This window comes from Aquila chrysaetos, chromosome 4, assembly GCF_900496995.4.
Source record: "Aquila chrysaetos chrysaetos chromosome 4, bAquChr1.4, whole genome shotgun sequence".
NCBI classification, from domain to species: domain Eukaryota; kingdom Metazoa; phylum Chordata; class Aves; order Accipitriformes; family Accipitridae; genus Aquila; species Aquila chrysaetos.
This window is the reverse complement of record NC_044007.1, coordinates 15,078,670-15,098,948: the sequence shown is the minus strand read 5'-3', so window position 1 is coordinate 15,098,948 and position 20,279 is coordinate 15,078,670. Positions and strand designations below refer to the sequence as shown.

Here is a 20,279-nt window from a genome sequence, read left to right as displayed (position 1 = left end):
ATTTCAACATGTATCTTTATATGAGTTATTGCTTGAATTTAAAAGGTATTTCTTGAGCATTGGAATTTTTGAAGACTAGAGGAAAGTCTGTCAGCCCTTGAAAAATAAATTGTTAATGGCTTTTCTTGTACATAATAAAAATACTTAAGTTACAAATATTTGTATACAAATATATATAGCTAGCTATAGATTTACAAGCTATTTATTCCTAGCTGAAAGTACACAAGTAGTGCCAATGTTTGTTTTAACTAAGAGGTTGCTCTTTTCAGTTCAGCAACTATTCCCCTCTCAAAAAGTTTAAGCACCATCATGTTAAATATCTGAAGAAAGTTTATGAGCAATTACAGTACAAATTTAACATGTCTCTCCATGCCTGTAGAACTGAAAGATGGTTTCAAATGTAGCTATTATGCCATGCAATATACAGATCACTGCACAGCAAACATACATGCTGATTTTTTTACTGTCCAATATTCAGAATTACAGTTGAAACATGTTTGACAAACTTATAACTGCAGTCCAAAAAGGACATTTTTACATTGACACCATCAAGCATTACGTTTCACTTTCTAATTCATAAGGACTTGATGAGTTAGAAGAATACAGGGTTTTTAAAGCAACGGTTATAAAAAGTATATTGTTGTCGCTTTCATTTTTGGAACATCATACCCAAAATATTTTCCAACCAGATGCTCTAAATGAAAGCCTATTAAAAAATATGCATCCCTCCCACAAAATTCATTTGTTAGTTTCTTCCCTGCTCTAAAACTAGATCTTATACTAAAAAAATTCCCAGTAAACCAAAGAAAATTACCCTTACCATAAACATACCTACCAAATGAGTCCCCTGTCACTAACTATATATAAACTACCTACACAGGTGGAAAACATATTGTTTTACTTTATTTCTGTTTATCGTCTCAGTCAAACAATAGGCCCAAACTGACTAAAATTAAATAACATATATTAAAAAAAAAAAAAAAAATCTTTGATCCAGCCTTCCTTTTCATTTTCCTGACATAAACTCATCCTAAGATCACCCTTTGCTGGCAACACTTTAACAGTTTTAATCCTGCCAAATGCTATGCCAACTCGTGCCAGATACAGATCTAATGAGAATAAAAGTCTTCAGTATTCTGATCTTTTCTTGTATATTTGAAGGAAAACCTGTTTCTTCAGGATTTTGTGTCAAACTTTCTTCTAAGTTGCCTAACCCCAGTTTTTGCTATGTGTATCTCAAATTATAAAAATTACTCCCAAGAAGAAAAATTAGCATATTTAATATGTGACACGATTTCATGCTCTCTTTGTTCCATGGTGCAGAGAACACAGTACTTAAAATTACAAACTCAAGAATAAATAAATAAACAAATTAAATTTACAGCCTGTGCACTACTAGAGTGTATTTCAGTGTTCAGATTAGCATTAGCAACCAAGCCCTGCTCTTGCTAAGCAATGACATACAAGTAATCTCTTCAGCCTTCCACATGCAGTTTAGCAAGCCTGCCAATTTTGAAGGTCAATTTATTCACCAGAATTTCTTTGTCTGTATTTATCGTATTTTACTCCAGAAAAGAAAGGTTTCTGTATTTTTGAGTGACAGAGGATACAATCTCGTTATTAAAACCACTTTACATACTATGAGCCATACTATTTAAAAGAGCTTCTCCAACCCAAACATTTGTTGCATTTACAAATCTGCTTAGATTACAAAATCCAGGGATTGTAGAGGTCAGGGTCCTCAGTCAAACAGGGTTGCAGGTTTGCTGTTAGAAGGCTGCCTGATACCATTCGTAACATCCAATTTGCCAACATACTGATCCTGACACATAAGCAAAGTCAATGCATATCTACATTCAAATTTATCCAAAGTCAGACCCTACAGTTTCTGCCTAAAAAAATGCCTGTATGAAACAGAGGCGCTGCTCAAAGCATTAAGGCAGGTTCTGCTCCAACACACATAACCAGAGACTCTGCTCTGGAGTTTACAGTTTAACTAGAAAAAGACAAAGCAGGACCAATTTTGTTACAGCTGTGTTGGTCAAAGGACATAAGCAAGGCTAGGCTGCAAGGAGAAGAACCATCATTTATTGTACCAGCAGTGTGGAGCTCTACCAGCTGTGTTTCAGACACAAAGAAATCTTCACAGGGAGTAGACATAGAGTACAACTGCTCAATGTTGAACCATTATGTTAACCCAGTTAGGCAGTTCAAGAGAAAAAAGGGCTGATAGTTGTGAGGAGAGGTATGGGAAGAGCAAAGGAAAGAAGTAGTAAGGTCACTGCCACCTAGTAGTGACAGAGAGAGTGAGATGGGTGACTGTCACCCCTAGTATAATGCAGAGTCAGCTGGGGCAGGAAACAGTAAAATGCATCAGAAAACCATTGACATGTCTGTGATCAGAGGGAGAGACTAGGAGGAAAGAAACCGGATCAATTCATGCATGAAGTTGAGAAGGAAATATTTGTTAAATCAAAACATAATGTCTTCTGCAAGCAAACTATAAAGGGCCAATGATATATTTGAAAATTAGAAAAATAAAATTTTATGTGTATCTGATATAGATACATATAGCAGAGAACTTAAACAACACAGCTCCAAAAGCTATCTAAGTTACTGTCAAATCTTTCAGGCTGCTCCAGATGCAAGACTAGCAGCATCATCTTCATCGTTTATGACAAGAAGCAGCAGGAGCACCAATGCCCAGTAAGAATTTCAGCATGATTTTTTTTTTTTTAAACATGCTTGGGTTATATTTCTAAAACTGAGAAAATAAGTATCTTTCTCATATATTCCAAATTACTTCTCCAACATTAAACTGCCTATATAGAATCCAGAATCAATGACTAACATAAAAGCTGGTTTCAGTTCTGGAAAGAACAGAAGAAATGAGCCAGGCTTGTGAATGTGTTTTTACATGGTATCTTAAATATTGAAGAATCTGGAAAGGACACATTTTGGTTTAGAAATACACTTTCTCAAATAGTCAGATAGCCATACTTACAGATTTTTGCAGCAAAGACTGAAGAAAATTACAGTAATAAGCAGACACCCCATAAAACCACTGAAACCTCCATTGTGTTGGGTTCCCATTTGTGTCATTGAGAATTTTAATACTAAAGAGATCAAAACGACAAACTAAAGGAAATGTGTCTATTTAAAAAAAAAAAAAAACAAAGAAAATACTGTAAGACACTTTCCCTTTTATGTTGATAAAAGATTGAATGTTTAAAACTTTAATTGGATCAGAAATTCAAATAGTCACATTCTAATTTATTACTTAAGTCACTGTGAAAAACAAAATCAGTATAGCAAATAAAAAATATTTTTTTTTTAAATCATTGTGATTTAGTTTAAAGCACACTTTAAAGGCCAACTTTGCACCAACTTTGGTTTAGCTAAGACATAAACCCTACTGCCACCCCAGAAGGATTAAAACAGAGACGCTACAGCAGCTATTGTGCAAGTCATACACCTATGACTGATCAACACACAATGTCCACTTTGAATGAAAACTATAGAGATGTGGGAGACCCACCAAGACTCCCCAGTTGTTGCAGAAGCACGGTCAGCTAGCACCTTGAATTCCCCAATTCAAGGTGCAAGCTTGTGTGTCACATTTGCAGCCCCAAACTGACTTGCTCCACATGGCAAGATGCAAAATGCAACTGGTTGGCCTAATCTATGAGCCCCTGACCATGGCAGAGAGTCATATAATGATGCCATGAGCAAGACCAGGAGGCTGTTCTGCTCCCAGGGCGCTCACATCTATAAACACAGCCTGATGCTCAAAGCGTGCTGCTGGAGGTGGCACCCAGCCCACATCTCAACCCTTCCCCCATCACTCCCATGCATGTTGTCCTACACGTAGTCCCTCCTTCCCTAGTCCAGTCTGGTGGTACATGGCCACACCATGTTGCCTGACATCACAGTTCATATACGGGATCCCACAAAAGACAAGATCAGTTACAAGTACACACAACAGGGAGTTATTTTCCACCACTGATCTGCAGAAGGATCAGAGTAGAGCCATAATACCGTCTGGTTCACCCAAATCCACATTCTCAGAACACAGTGGTTTTTTAAGAGAAGCAACTCAGTGCAGCCAGCTCACTGTGTCTTGCAGGAGCACAAATGAAGTCCAGACAAGGTACCTGAGGCTGCACGAGAACCACGTCCTCACTGACTCCGAGCTAGTTCAAACACACCTGAAGTCCAAGGAGAAACACAAACCAGACCTGCAGAGAGATCACTGCCCCCTCGATCCAGCCACTGAACAGATGGGGACGGTCCTCTGACATCATGGAGGAGAAAGAAGAGAGTTAAAGGGGGAGATGAGGACACCTGAGCAGCACCAGCTTCAGGGCTCTGAGCACAAGGTGAACAGAGCCAGCTCAGCCCTTTCCAGGAAGGACCAGGTAGGGGAAAGACTGGAGACTGGCAGGGAAGCCATGGAAGGTGTGGGAGAAGTAGAAAAGGTCCTGTAAAGTAGATTTGCTATTTGCTATTCCTATCCCCCACTTTCTAGAGGAAAAGGAGAGAACAAACACCACTTCTACAAGGGCCTCCCTCCTATATTAGCAGCAGCGGTCCATAGCCTCCCCCCTCTCTCACTTACAGAGTGTCTTCACCTTTTCACAACCCCAGGGGCCAAGTCAGCCACTGGCTTCCTTCTGTTGCCTCCAGCAGACTGCTGTAAATTGCTGTCCCTACCAAGAGACTGCTCTGGCAGTGCTTAAAGCCAGCTCTGCACAAGCAGTAACTTCTACTCCAGGGTCCCAAGTCCGCATAGAACCACCACCTGTTCAAAGACCAATGAACAACGAGGGAGGTTTTATCTGGCTTTCAAGCAACACCGGGATTGACCCAATCCAGTACCTTCTGTACTGGTGCCACAAGCTTAGGTGTACTACAAACAGACTGCAAAGGGGGGAAAAGGAAACAAGTTATGAAAAATAATGAGATTGATCTGGAAAGTAAGAAGTTATTAGAAGGAGTTAACTCCCTCTTAAGGCTGTCACAAGTATAACCATCAACAGGAAAGGATAAAGCTGTCGAAAAAAATATCACTGAGCATTATCCTGATTGGGATAAAGACAGCATCAAAACAACAAGCAAGGATAAACAAGGTGACACGTTTCCCATTAGAGTACTCTCGTTCAATGAGATATCACACCCTTAAAGCAAGAATCATGACTGGCACATGCCAGTGTTGATATAAATGGCAGTGGCACTATCAGCAAACTGTGAAGAACTGAAGTGTCAGGACAAGAAAGGAGAAGACAGAGCACTCCTCAGCATTGTCAAGAAGGTTGCCTGACATCATTCTAATTGCTATCAAAAATCCTGAAAGCTGCAACCAGGACAGACAGGCCAACAACGCTTAAAATAAAATCACAAGTAGGACCAGGAACACAATCAATTTTAGGTTTTGACAGCCAAATCCAAATCAAAGAGTGTAATGTTTTAAAATTCACTTCATCTAAAAACACTACATTTTTAATCTTGCCAAACTGAAGATCCATTTCACTCGGTGCAAAAGATTCCTTCCAGTCTAAAAATTAAATATTTGCTTTTGGATATTTGCAGAGAAAACGCAGAGAGGGAGACTTGCTCTGTCAGGGTGAGGGTTCCTACTTCACAAAATACATCAATTGTTTGATACCTCTTCACTGATGTGGCTTTGATTCCCCTTCTCTACCTGAGACAATTCAAACTTGTCCAAGTCCAGGCTCTAACCATCACTACCTTATATCACAGATTACAGTCTTCACAAGTAAATACAAATCGTCCTGCTTTTAAAAACAGAAACCTACTCTGTATCCTGCATAGATCTGGAGACCGAACAGTTTCTGTTCACACAGCAGGTGCCCCAGTAGCATGCCTTGTGCAGCTATGAAGGTAAGAGGTTCCTCCTTGAACTTCCTGAACTGCTTGTTACCACTATTGAGTCAAGGAAGAAACAGAATTAATTTCAATTCAACAGCCCTGTATTAACAGCAACTTATAACAAGTAATTAACTAAACTTTATTACAAGCACATGTTCTTCATTGCACTTAACCATCCCCTACAGCAAGAATAAAAATTCAAGACACTCACCCTCCACATAGCACACGTAACTTGCAGGTTAGCTCATCTTTTATCCTGTCTTAAGGACTAAATACTACACCCACTGTGAAGATGACTTATGGCATGAGCCTTCATCACGGAATACTCCGTTCAGACTGGTAGTAGGCACAGGAAAGTGCCCCATCTCAGTGAAAGCTGTAAGTTCAAATCCGTTCAGGTACACATAGGAAAGCAAACAGGAATATCTAATAAGACAGTGATGACATGTAGCTTCCCCTTTTCCAACAGTTTGTCCTGAACTCAGAAATACTGTCAGAGCAACTGAAATTCCACTTTTGAGGAAGTTCAGTATTCGTCAAAAATATTTTCTCCAGCTCTAGAATAAAATGAAAATTAAAAAATAACACCACCCAAAACCTACCTATACTACAAAACCAACAATTACAAAGGAGTCTCCATTCCCACTTTTTCTTTTTTTTAAACCAATCCTGGCACCTCTGCAAGTTGCATCTTAGTCAGTTACATCTACAGTTGAACTAAACTGAGACTGCTTATCAGGAATGCCATTAAAATAAATACAAACCATGCGTATAAGTAGGTCCACTGATTTTCTTGGAATTTCTCACATAGTTATTTAAAGATGGTCATATAGAAGAATTTAGCTAAAATACAGCCTGTAGCAGCAACAAAGTCCACTGGCCAAACTAGACTGGAAAAATGTTTAATTTGCACAAAAATATCAATATTAATAATACACTGAAATTTTGTTGCTCTTTAACTACAGAGCAACAAACAGCAAAAGACAGGAGCTAAATATTTCAAGATCTGAAGGACAGCACAAAGTTTTGATTTTATACTTGTGAATTCAATAATAAGAGGTAAAGAAAGTTGGTCACCCTATATTTGTTTTGTGGATCATGAGAATATTTCTGACTCATAAGCACATATATTTGGTGATGCCTTATCTGCAATTCTTCAGTCACGTAATTGGATTCTTTCAAAAACAGCTCAATTATCAGTGGTTAGCAATAAGAGTCACAAAACAGGCTGCCTTGAAATGAGAAGAACTAGACAGGACCATGACTGTTTTAAATGTACCCATGTCATATTCACGTTATCCATACTAACATGGATATGAACTAAAATGTGTCAATTAAAAATTACGACATGTAGCTTAATGCTAGAATTTTCCAAGTCTCATAAAAATTAATTTTCTTTACTAGGAATACTACTATAATACAAATAGGTCTTTATTTAATGGGGGAAAAAAAGAGGTTGTACAGAGCAGTACTCTAGTAATTACAGTATTCTGTCGAGAAGATACTCAACATGTCACAACCTAGGGTTTGAGAAGTAGCTGTGTATTTTTTTTTTAATAGCTGCTGTATGACAGAGGTGAAGGGTACAGTCCATTTTTTTGTAAAGACACAGTGAAGCATTTCTATATGAGAAGAGCTATAAAAGAAACCGTTACTTCAGTGTTAGCAGGTAGTGAGGTTAGTTCCGCCATTAGCTCAACAACAGTACATTTGTACAAGGAGAACATCTAACATCCTGAGAGGATCTTAATCCCTGTTAAATAATGACAGGTTGCTTTCTTACAAGGTTTACTCCTTCTGAGTGAATCACATTTTTGGCACCTTTGTTTCCAGCAGATGTGCCAATTAAGAGGCTTGTACTGTAAGAAGTAGTATAACCTTTCTATGCCAACTTTCAGTCTTTATGGATAGGCTCATTCATATGCAGAAGGCAAGTGCAGCAGCCAAGGCATTTTATACCCCAACAGCAATCAAAGTTTTCTAGATATCTTTGCCAGTTGACTCTTAACTATATTCTCTTGAGCCAAATACATTTTGAGGAGAACAACTTTATAGGCCAGATGTGTACATGAGTATGAATAAGAAAAGGTCTCTAAGCCTCAGCTGACAGGTCAAGCTCTTGCGTCCCAATAAGACATTGCTTCCACTTCCAGCAAAGGCAAATGCTGACAGAAGAGGCAGATTAGCCCAGCCATCTGATTCATTCAATACCGTTGCAATGCCTGTGTAGAAGGTCATAACGGTTTTCTCAAATATCTAGAAGGCAGATACACTACTTATTTTTCGAAACAAGCAGGGCACTTCTGTCAGTGTAAATTCTTGCTAATTGCTTTTGAGAAACTAGTCTTCTCTCCCTAATAGGGGAATTCCTGTATTGTCTTATCATCCCTATGAAGTCCTACGTTAATAAAAAGAGCGTAAGCACTACAATGCCCTTTCATCCCCTTTATTAGAGAAAGCAAAAAGCCTCAAACTGAGATTCATGATGGCCAGGCCCCTCGTGGCTAGGAAGCAGCCTAAGTTAGCCAACAAGAAGATACAGAAAAAGCCACAGAGTACAAGTCCCATATTTACATCAAGGCCAGCCCAGGCCAAAGAGAGACATCTCTTCTCACTCACAGCAAGCATCTCTTCTTGTAGTGCAGCAAATAAACTCAAAAGCAAAAGAAAGGTCAGAAGCTTGTCCTTATTTTAAAAGGAAACAGAAGGATGTGGCAGCAGCATTGTCTCTGCTCAAAAACCTGAAGATCTGGAGCTATAAAGCCCACATTGATGGGACTCGGCAGACAAGATTCAACAGATTCAAGGCAGGGGCAGGAAGGCAGAGGTTAATATTGTTGCCATGCTCTGAACATATCTCCTAGACAAGGCCATTCATGGGAAAATGGGACTTTCCCAGGAACATTCCAGCAGGCACCACAGGGAGGCTAAGCAGGAGAAGAATGCCAGTCAAGTGAGGATTTGCATCTTCGGTTCCAGGCACCATTTGTAAATCCAGCCCAAAATGTCCCAGCAACATCTTCCTGGGGAAGGCAGCTGTGAGATGTCCCTAGAAACGTGGAGTTGAGATTTTCAGCAAAAATATTATGCCCACCTGACCTCAATATAAAGAACTTGGGTCGTAAGGAGATGAATATGAAAGACAGGCTGAGAGAAGGTAAATTAAACATTATGAGGAACAATATTAATCTGCTGTAATGAGTTGAGTACATACAATATATATCCTTTCTGGAGAGAGATCTGTGAAGGGATATCTAAATCAAGGTGCTGGGAAGACAAACTGGCCCTGAATAAGAACTAGAAATATTTTAATTACATTTCTGAAAGGAACTCAGTTCCCTTCTCTTTCTTGGATCATTTGCTTGCAGTTTAAGATTACATGAAAAATTCACACTAATCCTTCAGTTTCTGTTTGCAGAAAGACCAGTAGTGTCAGGCAGTGAACAGCAGGCAGTTTTCAAGATTCACTCCAGGGACAAATTCATCTCACAAGCCAAAATTTAACTCTTGGTTAAGTAGCTGATGTTCTATACACAGACCACTGCATAAAGACACTCATAACTTTAAGCATCTCAAATTCCACATCAGGACTGCCATGCTGGTCTGCTGCCCAGATCTGGGCTTTCGTCTCAACAGCAGTCTTTGGCAAGTGATATTTTTTACACAATTAATACATTTAACTTTTTTCCTCTGGAGCTGGCACATTTTCTGAATAATAAAAAAATGCAGGCAGGTCCAATAATACTTCAATCATATTAATAACAAATCTTCATTTTCATGCAGCTTTTTATATTCATCCAACTACCGATGAATAAGTGACTCCAGGTAAAACTCACAATTGCACTGATTAATTTAAGTCCTTTCTAAGAAGCATTACATTTAAAAATAAACTAATTCCTATCTATCCAGAAACAGCAGGTAAAACTGCAAAGTTGATATGCAAAAGAAAACTTTAGAACTGCAAATGACTTGCCAAACCTGCTTTGCAGTTTTATTTTAGACCACATTATTGCAGTGTCTTACAGGCCAGTTGCCAAACTGAATTAATCCACTATATATACTCCAGTCCACAATGTTTATTCAAGGTTTTTATGCTGGAAGCTTCTGAATTTGTCCAAATTCAAAACAATACACATTCACAAGCAAAAGAAGTTGTTGAAAAAAAATTCAAGGATGGAGGATGTTTCAAAGGAACCTAGTCAACACTTTTTTTTTTTGGCAGTCCCTCAAAAGCCTCCATTTCTAATCTCCCAGACATCAGAATTCAGAGAAATGAACTATTACGGAATGTTACCAGACCTTTTCCATGAAAACACAGCCAAACACAGGCAGCATGAGTAAATAGCTGATAGAAAGAGCACCATCTACTGACAGGCAGCATTTTGACAGACCCAGACAGTTTTGCAAGGCACTGCATGGGGCTTCCAGATAATCTAGCTTTTAAGGAATTCAGCTTTCTCTTGGAGATGTGTAGCACTTTCCACATTTTCTTTCTCACCTGCCCTGTCTCTTCTATGCCATTTAGGCTGTTCTCCTGCTCGCAGTTCACGAGACAGCCCACTCGCTCCAAGATGCAGCAGCACAGTTCTAGCAGTCAGGCCCCCCCCATCTTCCTATTTCTCTTCCATTTCACTTCGTCACTGAAGCTTCCCACATGGAACTGCTCACCCCTTGTCGATAGTTGCTATACCACCATTTTACAATTATAAATTAACATTTTATTACCAGCTGTTTATGAGGACATGTTTCCAAAACTTCCCCGTCAACAAGAATTTTCCACTGAAGTTGAACACTTTCAAACTGCCCCTAGATGAGATGCAATCACCTCATGATTTACTGAAAGCCTCAAGGTTTACTTTATGAGATGAAATATCTTTCTATGTTCTTATGGAAGAGATTACATGGAGGTGGAGGTTTCTTCCTCACTTTCATCCTGCTGTCATTTCTTTGAACGCAGTACTATATATAACCTTTTATTATTTTGCTACACAAAATTATTAGCAGATGCATATAAGAAAAGGCTGTTGCCTGACAGACAAGAAAATATTATGATTATCCACAAATGGTTCTGATGCTATTCTCTTGGCTAGTATAATCAGAAATAACACTTAGGAATGCTATTTAACATCTTGATCACTTCTAAACCCATCACTAGTACACAGTAGAAATGCACTGAACTATTATGGCACATTGTTTGAAAGTACTTGCTAGCACTATCACACTTACTTACTGTGTGAGATTTGTGTTGCAACACAGTAAAAGCTAGATTTATATATATATATACACATATATATATATATGTTTGGAGAGCATAAAAATAGTAAATTAGAATAACTTTTCTAACAAATTGGTCAAAATTCACTGGTCCTAAAGGCCTTCACTAACAAACATAAGAACCACTTGTGATAATTAATCACGGAAGTGAAAGTAGAAAAGAAATATTCACGTATGGGTTTTGTTTTGTGTTGCTTCACTGATTAAAACATCAATAACACATCTAAAGCTCATCACTTATATTTTTATATTTCATGCAGATTCCAAAGGTCAATGAAACTCAATTTACTGGTTTTATACAATAATCCTTGTCCATCTATTTAGAACAGGATTAAAAGAGAAACAACCGATACAAGCTTTGCTAAGGGAGAGGTTGTAGTCAATCTGTTTATACATGTGGCAGATTAATACCCATTAATAAAATTATGAGAGGAACTTTCTAATGGGTAGGAAAGTTTCAAGTTCTACCTTGTTTTATAGCCCTACTTGCTTGTGTCAGCACAGTAGTTTTGTTCTTCTAGTGTATTTGCATGCAGCAGCAACAATTTTCTGTTTTTACTTCTTCCTCAATTCTAAGATTTATAAATACAGTGGGATATTCAGACTAATCCTAGAAATTATTCTTCCTTTGCACTATATTTCATCCTCTGCAGTCAAATTCCCTTTTGCTGCACATATTCTAGTACTTTGCCTGATCTCCACCATCCATATACTATCCCTGCAGCCTATGCTTTCCTCAGCTTTTTCTTTTGATCCTTTGAGCTCAATCATATATCCCAGGCTATGAGATGGATAATTTCACTGCTCCCCGTTCTATTGTTCATATAATTATAGCACTGGACGCAGAGGGCTGCTACATTTCTCTGAACAAAAAACGTTTGCATCTCCTATTTCACTGTAAGATCACCCAGTTCTCATCTCTTATGCATTAGAACAAACTGAAGCATTTGGTAAAGCTGGTGAAGCGGTGTAAAATCCAAAATACATTTGGTTATTAAGGTTACTACTCTTTTAAATCGGTATCTCCTGTTCCTCCTCCTAATCTGTTTCAGTCTCCCCCTAGCTCTATTGAGACTGCACTTCCACAGACTTTTCTCTCAGCAGCAAAAGCAGCAAAGCAATACTCTCCCTAACTACTGCCAGCATGGCAAAGTGATTAAAATAAGCCAAATGAACAAGGAAATGCTGCCAAAGGGGACAGTTCTCACTGGTTGCTCTTGACCAACTAGTACAGAGTACTCTATCACTAATAAAAGCCAGAGTGAGATAATTCAGGTGGATGATAAATTGATCATCAACTCACTGAAGTCAAAGAACTAAGCAGTGAACTCAATAAAATGAGAGAAAGTAGGGATTGGAGACTGAAACATGCTGCAGGAAATACACCACTAAATGGGGTGCTCTATCATCAGCTCTGCTCAGCCAGGACACACTTGCACTTCCACTCCATCCTGCCCCCTCTCCAACCTGGTAGAAGTCTCTGTAAGATCCTGAAGGGAACCAGGTTTGTCAAAACAAAACAAAACAAAACAAAACAAAACAAAAAGGGGGGGGGGGGGTGGGACAACCCACAAACCCAGAACAAAAACCTAACCATGGGAGAGGGGTATGGGAAGAAGATGATGATGAACACGCAGAAAAGAGTTAAATAAGAATTTCATCAACAATGACGCAGTTTTATTTGCCATCATTGTGCCATGTATAGAGGAGCTAATTTAATTTTCAAGTTCAGTTTCATCTGTTCAGTTTATTTTGTGTTTTTAGAATCACTTGCAATTTACATAAAATATTTTAGAGCACAACAATAGGATGCACTCTTGTGTGGTTTTTCCCCCCCCAAACGTCAGGCATGTTCATGTAACCTGACTACACTCTACAGTATTCTTTTTGGAATCAAAAGTGAAGACAAACTTCCTTTCCTATTGTTGTTCTTTTGGCCTTTTATCAGCATTTTTGTGTCCTTTGGAACCTGGAAACCAGGGCAGGGAAGAAAAAGTCAACGGGGCAGCGAGGGGGGGGGAGGTGTTACACTGTTTTCCTCCCAGCAAACAGCAGAAGGGGCAATATGTACTAATGGACACATACAACTAATTGAACTTCATTTGAATTTGAGAGTTTAATCAACATGCTGAACACTTACCTGATCTGAACGTTTAATTTGGCACTGTTCTTTATTTTTTTTCTCCCCTTCAAAAATACTGTTTAAAAATGAAACCCTTCCAATACTAAATTATTTCAACAGACAGTCAGGGAACATGAAACAGCAGCTATGGAAAACAAAGCTGATAATTATTCAGGCAAAAAAACCTTTTCCGAAATAATCTGCTACCAGTTACAGTGGACAATTAACTATAGTTTGCAAGCCATAAAGTAGCCTTCCCTACAGAAAAAGAAAACAGTAGTGACAGTTTAATAAGCATGAACCTTAACAAGCACTTCAGATTCTTCTTCTGCAGTCAACAATAAAGGCTTCAGGAAAGCTCAGTACATGGAATAACACTCTCCGTTTTCCTCATCAACTTCACAAATCACCACCTAATGCTGAAATGTTGACAATTAAGCTATTTGTTCTTTAGGACAAACCTGAAAAAAAGCAAAAATTCTGAGTCACCAAAACTGAATTAAGTTCGAGACAGTCTTATATCTGAAGGAGAACATAAAATTGTGATACTCTTTATCTCCAGAAAAAGTTTTTCTATTTAATCAGCAAGAATATTGATTATTTAAAAATACATCTTCAAACCTATACACAAGCTTTATTTAGATAAAAGACTGTATTATCAGCATAGGCATGCTGAAGTTCAGTCACATCTACCTTTTCATAATGAAAACACATTCAACAAAATCTTTTGCAATCTAAAGTGTACTGCTAAGATTGAAAGCAATCAGCCTTGAATGAAAGATGAATTAATAGCAGTTCTGAAACCATTAGATACAGACTCTATTGTCATGCTTTTGTTTAAAGCAAGAAAAAAAAGGCAAAAAAAGTAGAGGGTGTCTAGGTCAGCAAAGTCATCACTAGTTGATGGATGCACTTACAGACATTAAAGAAAAAAGGAAAATAGGCAGAACATAATACCCACTTATGAGATTCTCTATGTTAAGGATAGAAAAAAGGCCTCAAGATACACAGTAACTCTACCTTGTTCAGAGCTGAAGGTTTTCTATTTTTAGATATGCATGTCAAGGATGCATTTAACCCTAGAAGTGCAGCTTGATGCATCATCACAATATTCACTCTTAGATATTGGTAAAATTAGAAACATTCATTCTACCGAGTACATCTTCTGAGAACAGCCCCTACCAGTAACAACTACAATCTCTGGGTGAGGAACTAGGAGGTAAGGGAGATGGAAGAATTGATGCTCCAGACCATGTTAATGACTGCTAGCAGTTGTGTGGTGACCTCCAGGTAGGCAGGAAATAAAATGTTTATTTTGTAAGAAATGGCCAATTTATCAGCTTCCTATAACCCAAAATGGTGGCCTTGCTCCCTCTCCCCAACAGCCCAGGCTGCACACTCTAGCTGCTTCTACTGTTGCAGCTCTTGAGGTTGCAAGGAGAAGGGTCGCATCTGTGAGCTGCTGTGGGACATAAGATGGGCACGGCTGTCCCCCCGAAACCCATGTTGAGCCTCTCCCGCTGCACACTCACAGTCAGGCTGGTGGGACGCCCTAAGCAGATTCTGCTGGTCATTCAATCTGAATCAGGTGGGCTTTAGTAGCACTGCACCATGGGGACCAGGATCAGCATCTCCCATTTCAGGCAACAGTTTGAGAAGCAAGATTGAATACTACATCAGTCTTAACTGGTTGTAGCTAACTCTTTGACTCTAGTGAACTCTTTGCTCTCGGGGGTGGGGGGTGGGTAGATGAAAAGATACAGGCTCTAGGGTTAAGAAGATCAGTTTGGCAGGCGAAGTGAAGACTGAACTGGTGGGCAGAAGATGGCTATGTGTCTGTCTGTAGGGTCTCACAGGGCTGGCAGACCAGGGCTGACAGCTGGTATACTTAGAGAACAGGAAAACATCACAAGTTTGCATGAACAGAACGAGACACAGTTCAAAAGCTAAAATAAGTAAATAGCCTAAAAACAGAAGGTAATCTCTTTTCTCTTCTTAAACTGTGGATTCGTTGAAGGAATTGAATTCACATTCCCTAATCTCTTAAAGGGAAATTACTTGTGATGTTTGATGCCACTATCGCCAACAGCATTTGTCTTTTCCAAGTGCCGAAGGCCTCAGTTCCACATTAATATTGACACCTCCCAAATTCAAAGAAACATACTGTCGTACTGCTTTCTCCCACCCTCTGCTCTCCCATTGCAAACTTACAACACTCTTTTTAGTTTAAGAGTCTGTCATACTTGGATATCATTTTTAGTTTTGAACTAACCCTGCAAATGCCTGGAGTGGTTAATGACAATATAAAAGTACCCCATCAACATAACTAGAAGCACAGAAATACTAGAAGTAGGAACTTAAAGCCATCCCCAGGCCGAATCACTATATCAAAGTTTCACTTAATGGCATCACAGCCAAGGAAACCCCCATACTTAAAAATCAGTTGGTCAAACAAATTAAAGATGGTAAGGGAAGAATTGTCTCTCATTAAACACAACATTCTCCTTACCTTCTGCTTGCCTCACTGATAAAACACAGCATCACAGAAAATGCCTTCTTTAACACTGGGGAGTTGTTTCCCTGCTCCCTGCAGTGGCACATCAGCTACACAGTAATCTGCAGCTGACTGTGGAAAAGAGATAAAACAAACACTTCTGACTGAAGTCCACATCCAGAAATAGCTAAAAAGAACTAGTATTTGCAAAGTGCAAAATGAAAGCATACTGAAAAGCCTCCTTGATTTCAGAGGTCATTCTTGTTGGCATTTTTGCTGCGCCTAAAGGCCCCAAACGAGACAAGATATCCCTCACAGCCAAACACCACACTCTAGTCCCCATCCACCAAACACTTGGAATCAAAACCAGAGGCATGACACAGACAAAGCACCAGTGGAAGCCTTCACCACTACCCACCATGGAAAACAGCTGGAGAATCCGTCCCATGGAGAGGAACGGGAACAGGGGGCAAACGTACTGCTGCCTTTGTTATTCTCAGGCAGCCTGACGAAGCCAGTATTCTCCAGTTTTCAGGGACACATTGCAGAGCTTTTGGACAATCAATTTTACATACATACACATGCAAAAGACGAAATTTTGGTAGCAAATTTATTCAAAATCTCAGTTTTCTACTGAAAGAACAGTTTTAACTGGTCCTAATTATCATCATTCTTCTACAGCTGGAAAAACTGAGCCACAAAGCAAGAACTTCACTTCTAGTGAAGAGCAACAGGCATCTGAAATCCAAGACCAATTAAAGGAAAGGGGAGAAATGAAACACACACACACACTCCAATCATATCCTTTTAATCCAAAAGACAGACTTTTTTTCAGATTAAGCAGTATTTGCTTGCCAGATCATCCTGAACATAGCCATACACATGGGACTAGTCTAGCCTAAGTGTTCAAAGTATGATTTTTGAGGTAAATGCAGCTTCTGAAATACAGTCTCTTAACACAAGGTTTCACCTCCATCAGACATTAATGACGACTTCAATGTCAAACGCAGAGGCTGGTTAGCTAGTAAAGCAGAGGACAGAACTGAGTTTGAGATCCGAATACCTAAACTCAAGTGTCAATGCAGTCCCCAAATGATAGACAGATTCAGCTGAGCGGTGCTCACTTCTGATGGAGTCTGATCCCTCTCCACACTCCTCTGAGCATGCTGACTAGATCTCCACCAAATGTAATAGGAGTTTAGACATCTAGCTTACACATAGACGCTTAATTTAAGTTGCCCTCATCAGCAAGCTCAATTCCACCCACGGTAACTGAGGGGAAGACAGACTCCACTCTGCCCCAGGCCACCTTTTTCCAGACTCTCCTAATGAAATCCCTTCCCTCCTTAGCGCACCTCCGCACTGAGGGGAAAGCTTGACAGGTTGATAACACAAGAAACACCCTTCAGACATTATCAAGGCTATTACAGTCCCACACCCCTTTTGTGATTGTGACACACTCCCAGTGCTCAGCAATTATGGTATTTTTCAAAATGGAAAAGAAACAAGCTCCCACTTGCAGAGAGAAAGGTGGACTACAGCAACTGCAAATCAGTTTTGTCAGAAGTGTCCAGCAAATACGTGACAGATTAATGAAATTATTGTTATAACTCAGATGAGATGCACTATTTGCAGAACCTGCAGTGCCAGCAGTGGAGCATTAAACTGCTTTCCCATTTTAAATGCTAAACTGGTTCTATAATACATTTTGTAATCCCTCTAATCACAATGCTATTATTTTCTTTACTGGGCGATTCTATACTTTTCCTTCCCTATCAAGGCAGCTGTGTCATTAAAATACTGCTTTATTTTTGAAGCAATCTCTACGAAGCCCTTAAAGTAGCTTCAAAGTGAAAGCAGAGGGTTTGGATAGCTTTGTGGAGCAGCTTCACAACGAGGCAAGCAGCAGAACTGGCACTGTAAGTACATTATGCATCCACACACTGTATGGAATTGCTTTTTCCTCTAAAAGCCACTCCATCTTTTTATCTGTATTTCTTTTTCCCTGAATAGAAGTTCTCCTTTCAAATAACGCGTCTGTGTCTACGTGTATCTATAGCATTAGACATCCCACTTATTTCTAGAGTACTACCATGGCTTTTTACGGCTTATGCTTGCTAATACGTACTGCAATTGCTGCTCCTTTTCACACTAGCGTAATAGGAAAGAACACAAATTTCACATTGATAGCTTTCACAGGACAACAGGAGCCAGATCAGACTACATTTCCCTCCTTATGCTCCCTCAGCTGCCTCTTTGTAACCATCTGCTCTCGCCTGCCCTATACGAGGACTGCATTTGCTCCCTGCAGCAGAAACCGCCGCTTAGCTGTGCATTTGTGCAGCCCCTAACACACCAGAGGGTCACAGACTGCACCGTTTCCCACAGGCCAACACCTTGCTGTCCTTCACATGCATGCACTGTGTGCATGCAACCACTGCGAACATTTTCATAGTTGACGCTTTAGTGAAAATCCAACTGTAAAAAGCCTGACAAACAGAAATTTCTCTTCCTATTATCACCTGATGGACTGAAGTCATAGACCATGCTTGTACAGATGAATTTCATAAAGGATACCTTTAAATTGTTTGGAAGGTCAATCAATAGTGATCTTTGTGAGTAAACTCTATCTGTTCTACTTATACCCATCTAAAGAACTAAATATTAGTCTGAGCTAATTATTTTGACTTCTTATGGGGAGAAAGAAAAGAAGCAATAGGAAAATAATCCCACCTTGTGATGGAGGATGAAGGAGAAGGAAATTAATAATGGTCCTTTGCAGATGCCTTTCTTTTCCCCTCACTGTCCTGGGCAGAGCACAACAAACTAACTCAGGCAAGATCTCGCGCTTACATGTGGCCGCTGTCAGTCAGGGCAGATGATATTTCGGAATCCCCAGCCACGCAGTCAGGGCAAACAGGATGAACAGGAGAAGCCAGATATTTTATGCCAAATGTAGAAACCTCGCTGCAAAAATGCAGGCCTTCATATTACACTATATATAACAAGAATGGATGATATAGCAATGGGGAAAAACATGCTACAGCAAGAATACACTTGGATTCTGAATCAGGCATAAACTGGCTTACAAGACCCCAACAGAGAAAGATGTTTCTTGTTTTCCTGGCTCATGACAATGTAAATTATGAACCAAGCAGCTATATTCTGCACTCCAGGTAGAGTTACTCCAGCACTTCATTCACACCAGCAAAACCCCAGAGTGATAAACAAAACATCAGCTGCAGCTGCTTGAAATGTACAGGGTCACCCAGCACTCCTGTTTCACCACTCAGTCTAGAACGTTTGTTCACCACATGGTTCTGAAACTTCAGACTTCAGCCAGAGGTCACAATCATGAATGACAGGCTGAGAGAGGAAGAGATACATACACATCAAACATTTCAGCCCCCAATTTAGACACCTGAAAGGAAGAAAACATACATATTTCTAACTATGCAACACATAAAAGGAAAAGTCTACTGAAAACAAAGACAGAAGCAAGCATACTAATTATTGTGCATTACTAATAATCACAGAATGAGGTATTAGAAAGGCACATTGCCCTGAAGTGTAATTATTTCAGCTATGTGATATTAACATTTACCAAATATTTTTAAATCCACTTCAGACATACTGTACACTCAGATTCCGTACCTATTTTTGCTAGTTATAAAAAAAGACCCAATGCAGTGAGTGGTGTTTTGTCACTATTGCGGTCAAAGAGTGGGGAGAGGAAAAAAAGATTTAAAAAAAAAAAAATTAAAAAAAAAATCACACTCATACTGTATCTACTGGCTTTCATTGTAGCGATCTGATGTTAAGAAATTGCCAATGTCCACAACTACTCCACAAAAATCAACTAAGGAAAGCAAACTTTCTGTCAGTAAAGTAACAGTTCAGTTCAGTACATCCAGGGGCTGCACCTCCACTGGGATACACGTGGAGGTCTGCAATTCAAACACCCTCCCACCCTGCCACACAATTTTAAAGCAAAACCTGGAGGAGTGGAACAGCCCAGTTGGGGTTCTGCTGAACCTTCACTTCAACAGGCGAAACATTTGTTAACCTCAGCCAGTCCAGTCTGGGTTCTTGTTCACATATCCTGCGGCCACCAGAAGTTTCACAAGAGGGGGATAATTGGAAGACAAAGCAAATGCTAAAACCTCATTGCCCCAGTTCAGTGGCCATTGGTGTTTCTCAACCAATTGCAAAAAAAAAAGAAAAAAAGCAGGGGAGGGGAGGGCATAAAATGGTCTTAGCATACCAAGCAGCTATGCTGATGAATGCTGATGTTCCATCATACTCAGTGCCAGGACCACTGCTTGGCAAATACTGTCTTTCTCATCCAATCCATTTTATAAGCTTGACCAAAAAGGATAAACACTGTGAAACAGAAGCCACTGATTAAAAAATCTGAAGAATTCTTCTAGAAAATTACTTCTGTTCTCTCACTAGAGAACAGTAGCAGGACTACTTTATTATTTATTTTTTTTTTAATTA

The 20,279-nt window shown here is 39.4% G+C and overlaps 1 protein-coding gene across 2 annotated transcripts in view; it reads right to left on the bottom strand.

Annotated features, from left to right (window-relative positions):
* The window catches only part of SAMD12 (sterile alpha motif domain containing 12), a 181,519-nt gene that overhangs the window by 138,625 nt on the left and 22,615 nt on the right, over positions 1–20,279 (bottom strand). The gene's annotated exons all lie outside the window — the stretch shown is intronic.